At 39.3% G+C, this 10,057-nt stretch overlaps 2 non-coding genes across 2 annotated transcripts; both read right to left on the bottom strand.

Annotated features, from left to right (window-relative positions):
• Positions 1-9,362: 9,362 nt before the first annotated feature.
• Trnaa-ugc (transfer RNA alanine (anticodon UGC)) lies at positions 9,363-9,435 on the bottom strand. The gene has a single exon. It is a non-coding gene; the product is annotated as a tRNA-Ala (tRNA).
• Positions 9,436-9,472: 37 nt separating this feature from the next.
• On the bottom strand, positions 9,473-9,546 carry Trnai-gau (transfer RNA isoleucine (anticodon GAU)). The gene has a single exon. It is a non-coding gene; the product is annotated as a tRNA-Ile (tRNA).
• Positions 9,547-10,057: the final 511 nt, after the last annotated feature.

Genomic DNA, 10,057 nt, shown 5'->3' with positions numbered 1-10,057 from the left:
GCCCATAAAATGCTCAAATAATACGCTGGCCAAAAAGCACGACCATTAGAACGAAATGATTGAAAAAAAGGGTCCAGCCAAGTAGGTAATGCCCTTAATTGCCAAAGTGTTGTTTTACCGACAGCAAATGTAGGAATAGTTGCAAAAAACCAAAAAAACACCACCAGACAACAACTAATTACAATGGTTATGTTTTGCTTTCGTGTATCAACATCAAGCGTGATACGTTTTACTTTTGACCGCTGGCGTGACCTCTTTAGCTGTTTGTGTTCCTTAGCTTTTAATTTCCAGTGTTGAAAATGTGTTTTTAAAAACATAAAGCTAGAATAGAGTAATAGACAAAGGATACCTATTCCTAAGTAGCTATATCCTTCATACTGCCATTTTTGTGTAAAATCATAGGTTGGTAAAACTTGATACTTAAGTGTTAATGTTTCGTATTTTTTGTGGGGAAGAAAGGGAGACAGCAAATTCATATTAAAAAGCCCAAAACCCAATTTCATAGATTGCCCACCAAAGACGAAATAACCGTATTGCCATGCCACAAAAATCAAACTAATTATGGTAAAAGCGACATGACGGCAAAGCGGTAAATAATTTTTTTTTAAATTAATCAATAATAATTTGAGTAGATATGCCGCCCAGATAAATAAAACAAATAGTAATAGATAGGCATGAATACCCGCCGTGACCAAAATTAATAAGGTCCATAATCTTTTTGTTTTTCGACAATGTTCACTATAAAAGAGAACAAAGCCAAATAAAAGAACCCAGTGACTTGACAGAGAAAGATGTACAGTAGAGCGTATACTTACTAAAGGAGCAACTAAGAAAAAAAGTGATCCTAAAATAATGTAACGTGGTTGCTGCGTAAAACGGTTTAACAATAAGGCAGAGGAGATTCCCTGAAGAACGTAGTTGAGGAATAGATAGATACCAAAATATTGAAAAGGAATATCTAACCAACTAAAAAGCAATTTGGCGGGAATTGCAACTACTGGTAAAGAATCTGTAAAAAAAACAGATATTCCTTCAGGTAAGTTTTGATTGGCTATTTTACCTATAGGAAACCGAAAGGAATCTGAAAGGAAACTAAGCCAACTAACAAAATGTCCCGAAAGATCTCCACCTGTTAACATCCAATCGAAATAGAATGGATTAAGAATTTGTAGTGGGAATAATAATAGAAACAACAATGCCCCAAGACAACCACACAAAGAATATAGTTGAACTGGCGACCTAAATCTAAAATTGAACGTTATTTTAGTCACTAAACAAACTCCTAAAAAATATGTCTTTCAACAGCACAATGAAATACAACATAGAGGAGTCAAAACCTATACTCTATGAATATAGAAGCATTAAAATCTAACCTACTGGCAACATCACTATATATAAAATCTTACCTGACTAAGATAATAATGTAATAACAAAATTTGATCAGCATTGATAGGAAGTTTTTAGAAGCTAACTATTAGCTTCATAATTTTTAAAAAGGGATCTATATACAATCTTACCCGCTTTTTAATTGACTTTCATTCTATTTTTGGGTAAAATAATACCATAAATAAGGATGTAGTCATATGTGCCAAAAGAAACAAAAAATGTCATTACTTCAAGTCGCAAATAAGTTTTATAATGACGAAGTAGCAGAAGATTGGTTTATATCTATAAGATGGTCTAATGGTATACAATGTCCTAGATGTCAATCGAGTAGAATATCTGAAAGAAAGACGGTAAAAAGATCTTGGCGTTGCAAAGATTGCAGAAAGGACTTTAGTGTAAAAGTCGGCACATTAATGCAAGGATCTAATTTAGGTTTTAGAATTTGGGCTATTGCGATTTACCTCATAACCACTAATATAAAAGGGATAGCAAGCACTAAATTAGCAAGTGATTTAGACATCACACAAAAAAGTGCGTGGCACTTAGCTATGAGAATACGTGAAACATACAAGGATAATAATCCGTTTTTGGGTGGTTTTATCGAAGTAGATGAAACGTATGTAGGTGGTAAAGAGAAAAACAAGCATAAGAGCAAAAAGTTACAGTCAGGTCGTGGTATTGTCGGAAAGAAAGCTGTAATAGGTGCGAAAGGTCGTAACGGTCAAGTAACTGCAAAAACCTTAGATAATGCCGATAGAGATAGTATGCAGGGATTTATTGAAGATATTGCTGTTAAAGGTACAACCGTCTACACAGATGATCACAGGGGATATATGGGATTATCAGAAGACTATAATCACTTATCGGTAAGACATAGCGTAGGTGAGTACGTAAAAGAGCAAGCACATACAAACGGCATCGAGTCATTTTGGGCATTACTTAAGCGTGGGTATATCGGAACGCATCATTTTATGAGTTACAAGCATTTAAGCCGTTATGTAAATGAATTTGCAGGACGCTTCAACAACAGAAAAGATCACACAATTAATCAGATGGTTTGCGTTGCCTATAATTTAAGCGGGAAGCAACTAAGATATGTGGATTTAACAGCTTGAGTAAACAATTACTGCAAGTTCTCGGCTTTGCTCCTAAAGAAAACACGGCGGGAGTATTTGAAAAAATATACAAAAACCATAGCAATTATGGTATAGAAGTAGATTTTAAAACTGAGATAATTAATTATGGTCAACAGATAACATCTCAAAGCAAAACTACTCAAAATTTCGCACAGTCGGAAAATTGGGTAGTCTTAGAATGCGTAGACCGTCTTTTAGAAAAAGGCTATAAGCCTAAAAACATTGTTCTTGAAAAGACTTATCCGTCAGGACATAGACATTCAGGTCGTTTAGATATTTGTGTTACACGTGAAGATGGTAGTGAATATTTATTAATTGAATGTAAAACATACGGTCAAGCATTTAACAAAGAATTTAATCGTATAAAAAAGGATGGTGGGCAATTATTCACCTACTTTAAATTTAGCAATAAAGCCGATTTAATTATGCTTTATGCGTCAGAATTAAGTGGTAAGGATATCGTCTATCGTAATGAGATTATTAAGATAGATGATGATTATCGTGTAGGAGATGTTACAGATTTTTATGACAAATGGAACAAGCTAACTAAAAATAATGGTATATTCGACACCTGGACATCTCCATACGGATTTGTAAGTAAAGCCCTTACGCCAAATGGCTTAAAAGAAATCAGACAAGAAGATAGCAGTTTTATTTTTAATCAATTTTTAGAAATCTTACGACATAATGTAGTTTCTGATAAACCGAATGCTTTTAATAAAATTTTCACTCTATTTCTATGCAAAGTTTACGATGAAAAGACAACTTTAGAAAACAAAGAGCTAGGATTTCAATGGCTTGAGGGAACAGATAACGACATTGACTTTCAGTTACGATTAACTGATTTGTATAAAAATGGGATGTTGGAATTTTTAGAAAAGGAAGTAACAGACCTTTCTAAAGATGCCTTTGAAGCAAAATACAACGATCTTGACGATACTACTAAAGCAGACTTACTTGAGGATTTTCAAAAATTAAGGCTAGAAAAAAACAATGAGTTTGCTATCAAAGAGGTATACGATGAAAAATCGTTTAAAGAAAACGCAAAAATTGTTAAGGAAGTCGTAGAGCTTTTACAAGGTTATCGAATCCGTTATAACAAACGGCAGCAATATTTATCAGATTTTTTTGAATTGTTGCTAACAACAGGGTTAAAGCAAGAATCAGGACAGTTTTTTACTCCTGTGCCAATTGCTCAATTTATTATTAAAAGTCTTCCTATTGACAAACTGGTCAATGATAAGCTGGAGAAAGGGGAAAGGGGCAAGTTATTGCCCCATATTATCGATTTTGCAGCAGGTAGTGGACATTTTCTTACCGAAAGCATGCATGAAATCCAGCATATTTTAGATAATAAGGCACATGATCATTATGTAGCAGATACAGCTAATAAGATTAAGGCGTGGCAAGCAGCTCACTTTGATTGGGCTACAGAATATATTTACGGGATAGAAAAAGACTATCGCTTAGTCAAGGTAGGTAAGGTAGGATGTTACCTGCATGGGGATGGTTTAGCCAATGTGATTTTAGGGGATGGCTTAGCGAAATTTCAACACCCCGATTATAAAGGTGTGTTGAAAAAAACAGATACTGCTTTTCCAAGAGAAAACAAACAATTTGATGTGGTTATTTCAAATCCACCTTATTCTGTGTCGTCGTTTAAAAATGCAGCGAGACAATATTATAGCCAGGATGATTTTGAATTATATTCAGATCTTACAGATAGCAGTTCAGAAATAGAGTGTTTGTTTATTGAAAGAACGGCACAGTTACTTAAGGATGGTGGCTTAGCAGGGATTATTTTACCGAGATCAATTTTAAGCAATTCAGGAATATACACAAAAGCACGTGAAATTATATTACAAAAATTTGAAGTGATAGCCATTGCTGAGTTTGGATCTAATACTTTTATGGCTACAGGTACAAACACTGTAACGCTATTTCTAAGACGTAAGAATAATTATGAAAGTATTAAATTAAAAAAATCTGTTGATCTATTTTTTACAACGTTGCAGGATGTAACTTTAAACGGGGTAGAAACCCCTGTAAGTAAATATGTCTCTAAGGTTTGGGATGGGGCTACATTTGAAGACTATAAAACACTATTGCAAAAACAGCCGAATGAAAAAATAAGGCAGCATGAAAACTACAGAGAATATCAAAGTATAACGTTAGATAGAATCCTAGAAATAGAGAATGAGAAATTATTCTACTTTGTTTTGGTGTATCCCCAAAGAGTAGTTTTACTAAATAGTGGACAGAAGACTGATGAAAAACAGTTTTTAGGTTATGAGTTTAGCAATCGCAGGGGGAATGAGGGTATACACGCTATACAACGAGGTAAAAGCATAGATGAATGTACGAAGCTTTTTGATGCTGACTCATTTGATAACCAAGAAAAAGCTAGTACATACATATACAAAGCGTTTGCAGGTGATTTTAATTTTCCAATACATGAAAACTTGCAAAAAAATATTAACCGTATTGATTTAGTAGATCTACTTAGTTTTGATCGTGCTAAGTTTGAAAAGACAATTACGTTAGCAGCTAAAAAAAAAGTTAAATATGATCAAATTTGGGGAACTTCAACTGTAGAAGCCCTTGGAAAGCTTGCAACTATTAAAAAAGGGGAAACAATCACAAGGTTAAAGGCCACTAAAGGAGAAATACCAGTAATTGCAGGGGGGAAGTCTCCAGCTTATTATCATAATCAACATAATCGGGGTGGCAATATCATAACTGTCAGTGCATCGGGTGCATATGCTGGCTTTATTAATTATTTTGATATTCCGATTTTTGCATCTGACTGTAACACCATTAAATCAATTGATGAAAACACTATCTCGACTAAGCTAATTTTTATTTTTTTAAAAATAATCCAAAAAGAAGTTTATCAGCTTCAAATAGGACAAGCACAGCCACATGTTTATGGAAAAGATTTGTCAGAAATAAAAATTCCTCTACCCCCCAAAGACATACAGGAAAAAATAGTAGCTGAGATTGAGAAACTGGAGTGTAGAGAGGTTGAAATATCTGAGAATATTACTAAGAATCGAAAACGAATTATTGAAATAATCAATAATTCTGATGGTGTATTAACCAAGCTAGAAGATATTACAACAAAAATAGGAAGTGGAGCAACCCCTAGAGGTGGTCAAGGTTCATACCAATCAAGTGGCATAACTTTGATAAGAAGTAAAAATATATACGATTATGGGTTTGTGGAAAAAGGGCTTGCCTTTATTAGTGAAGAACAAGCGAATAAGCTTGATAATGTAACTGTAGAAAAGGGTGATGTTTTGTTCAATATAACAGGTGCTTCAATAGCGCGATGTTGTATCGTTGAAGAAAAATATCTTCCTGCAAGAGTCAATCAGCATGTTTCAATAATAAGAACTAATGAAAAAGCCATATCCAAATATGTTCAAATGATTTTAGTTAGTTCTAAATACAAAAAAGAATTATTAAAAATTGGAGATGACGCGACATCAAGACAAGCTATCACCAAACTTCAATTAAAAAAATTTAAAATTCCCCTCCCTACCATTGAAAAACAACAAAAAATCGTTGCAGAGATAGAAGAACTTGAGTCTAAAATTTTGTACTTAGAACAACAGATTGCAGAAATACCAAACCAGAAACAAGAAGTATTAAGGAAGTATTTATGACTGAAAAGAAAGCCAAAAAAGGTAGACCGTCAAAAAACATTATAGAACCTATCAAAGACACTCCTGAAAATGTTGCAAAGACTATACTGATGCAGCCACCAAAAAAGAAATGGGATTACTTAAAGAAGAAAAGCGGGTAAGTCCCGCTTAGATGCTTTCAGCGGTTATCCCTTCCGAACGTAGCTACTCAGCACTTACCGTTGGCACGATAACTGATACACTAGAGGTTCGTCCACTTTGGTCCTCTCGTACTAAAACCAGCTCCTCTCAATCATCCAAACGCCAGTGGATAGGGACCGAACTGTCTCACGACGTTCTGAACCCAGCTCGCGTACCACTTTAATGGGCGAACAGCCCAACCCTTGGGACCTTCTTCAGCCCCAGGATGTGATGAGCCGACATCGAGGTGCCAAACCCTTCCGTCGATATGAACTCTTAGGAAGGATAAGCCTGTTATCCCCGGAGTACCTTTTATCCGTTGAGCGATGGCCCTTCCATGCAGAACCACCGGATCACTAAGACCTACTTTCGTACCTGCTCGACCTGTCGGTCTCGCAGTCAAGCTCTCTTATGCCTTTACACTTACACGATGATTTCCATCCATCTGAGCCGACCTTTGTGCGCCTCCGTTACTTTTTGGGAGGCGACCGCCCCAGTCAAACTGCCCACCACGCACTGTTCCGGACCCGGCTTACGGGTCTCGGTTAGACCACCAAGACATGAAGGGTAGTATCTCAAGGATGGCTCCACGAAAACTGACGTTCTCGCTTCAAAGCCTCCCACCTATCCTACACATCAAGGCTCAAATTTCAATGTCAAGCTACAGTAAAGGTTCACGGGGTCTTTTCGTCCCACCACTGGTAACCGGCATCTTCACCGGTACTAAAATTTCACCGAGTCTCTCGTTGAGACAGTTCCCAGATCGTTACGCCATTCGTGCAGGTCGGAACTTACCCGACAAGGAATTTCGCTACCTTAGGACCGTTATAGTTACGGCCGCCGTTTACCGGGGCTTCAATTCAATGCTTCACACCGAAGTGTTGACATCTCCTATTAACCTTCCAGCACCGGGCAGGCGTCAGACCCTATACATCATTTTACAATTTTGCAGAGACCTGTGTTTTTGGTAAACAGTCGCCTGGGCCATTTTTTTGCAACCTACGAATAGGCCATACTTCTCCCTAAGTTACGGATGCAATTTGCCGAGTTCCTTAACGTGAGTTCTCTCACGCGCCTTAGAATACTCTACCTGCCTACCTGTGTCGGTTTGCGGTACGGTCCCTCTATCTTCACTCTTTAGAAGTTATTTCTTGCCACCATGACTTCATTTACTTTGCTTCCCTGGGGTAGGCTTCCCACTCGGCACTCAGCTAATTGGATTTTCCTGTATTTTATGGCACACTAACTGCCTTAGACCGGCATAACCATAACAGGATGGCAAAGTTTCCTTCCCTGCGTCACTCCATCCGTCTGCAGATCAGGTACGGGAATATTAACCTCTTTCCCATCGACTACGCCTTTCGGCCTCGTCTTAGGGGCCGACTAACCCTGGGAAGACGAACTTTACCCAGGAAACCTTAGGTTTTCGGCGGATGGGTTTCCCACCCATCTTTTCGTTACTAATGCCTACATTCTCACTTCCAATACCTCCAGCAAGGCTCACGCCTCACCTTCATCGGCCTATGGAACGCTCTTCTACCATGACGCCAACCAAAAGTTGACATCATCCGTAATTTCGGTTGTGTACTTAGACCCGAACATTTTCGGCGCAAAAACACTCGACCAGTAAGCTATTACGCACTTTTTTAAGGAATGGCTGCTTCTAAGCCAACCTCCTGGCTGTCAATGTGTTTAAACTTCCTTTAAATCACTTAGCACACAATTAGGGACCTTAACTGACGGTCTGGGTTCTTTCCCTTTTGACCATGGACGTTATCCCCCGCCAGTCTGACTCCCGTGAAACATTTTGTGGTATTCGGAGTTTATTTGGGTTTGGTAATCCTTGCGGGGCCCCTAGCCCATCCAGTGCTCTACCCCCAATTAACTTAACACAAGGCTACCTAAATAGCTTTCGAAGAGAACCAGCTATCACCAAGTTTGATTAGCCTTTCACCCCTATTCACAGGTCATCCGAACTTGTTTCAACAAATACCGGTTCGGTCCTCCATTTGGTGTTACCCAAACTTCAACCTGCCCATAAATAGATCACTTGGTTTCGGGTCTACCCCCAACAACTAAACGCCCTATTCAGACTCGCTTTCCCTACGGCTTCAAAACTTCAATTTTTTAACCTTGCATCATACAGTAACTCGCAGGCTCATTATACAAAAGGCACGCCATCATCTAAAAAAAGACTTTGACTGCTTGTACGTACACGGTTTCAGGTTCTATTTCACTCCCCTTCCGGGGTTCTTTTCACCTTTCCCTCACGGTACTGGTTCACTATCGGTCACTAGGGAGTATTTAGCCTTGGGAGATGGTCCTCCCAGATTCCCACAAGGTTTCCCGTGCCCCGTGGTACTCGGGAACATAGCTGAGAGATAGTATAATTTTCGGATACGGGACTTTCACCCTCTGTGGTCAGCCTTTCCAAGCTGTTCTCCTAACCAACTATTTTGTAACTCTCTGAAGCCTTCCAAGTAGCTTCTAGCTCGTCCCACGACCCCGGATAGACAACGACTTGGATCTTACATCTATCCGGTTTAGGCTATTCCGCGTTCGCTCGCCGCTACTGACAGAATCTCAATTGATTTCTCTTCCTCTGGGTACTTAGATGTTTCAATTCCCCAGGTTTGCCTCCTAATGCCTATGTATTCAGCAAAAGGATGACCCACAAAGTGGCCGGGTTTTCCCATTCGGAGATCCCCGGATCAAAGCTTGCTTGACAGCTCCCCGAGGCTTTTCGCAGCCTGCTACGTCCTTCATCGCCTTCTGATACCAAGGCATCCACCATGCGCCCTTAGTAGCTTGACAAAATTAGAACTTACTCCGGCACAAAGACCGAAGAAACTCAGTGTTATCAACGCATTATTACGTTGACAGGAAGTGTATTGATTTAGTTGTCAAAGAACAGTAGACGATTACTCGCCCTAGCTATCAGCTCTAACCTATCTTTATCTATAGAAAACCTAATGTCTAATAAATAAAGATAGGTTAAAACCGTTAGCAAAGATGGAGCTAAGCGGGATCGAACCGCTGACCTCCTGCGTGCAAGGCAGGCGCTCTCCCAGCTGAGCTATAGCCCCAAAATCATAAAATTTCGGTCCTACGCCACAAAGTTGGTGGGCCTAGGTAGATTTGAACTACCGACCTCACGCTTATCAGGCGTGCGCTCTAACCAGCTGAGCTATAGGCCCGAAATCATATTCCGTATCTAAAAGAGCTACTGGTATTGAATCAAGTAGCAATACCAAACATTATCTAATTTAATATTAAAAAATATTTGCTCCCTGAAAACGGAATAGAGACAAAAACGTGAGCAAAATACCCCTAACACCGTAATTTTTATCCGGTCGGGGTCGATCCAGATCGGTTGTTGGCTTCGTTATTTAGGGCAAGCCCTAAATATTGAATCCTTAGAAAGGAGGTGATCCAGCCGCAGGTTCTCCTACGGCTACCTTGTTACGACTTCACCCCAATCACCAATCCCTCCTTGGTAACCTCCCTCACGAGGTTGGGCCGGCTACTTCCGGAAGAATCGACTCTCGTGGTGTGACGGGCGGTGTGTACAAGGCCCGGGAACGTATTCACCGCAGCATTGCTGATCTGCGATTACTAGCGATTCCGCCTTCATGCAGTCGAGTTGCAGACTGCAATCCGAACTGAGGCCGGTTTTCTGGGATTCGCTCCACCTCGCGGTTTCGCAGC

Source organism: Ylistrum balloti, unplaced genomic scaffold (genome assembly GCF_031769215.1).
Source record: "Ylistrum balloti isolate Yb309-2 unplaced genomic scaffold, AGI_CSIRO_Ybal_v1 Utg372918, whole genome shotgun sequence".
In the NCBI taxonomy this organism is placed as follows: domain Eukaryota; kingdom Metazoa; phylum Mollusca; class Bivalvia; order Pectinida; family Pectinidae; genus Ylistrum; species Ylistrum balloti.
Note: the sequence above shows the minus strand (reverse complement) of the source record. Positions and strands in the feature narration are given on the sequence as shown.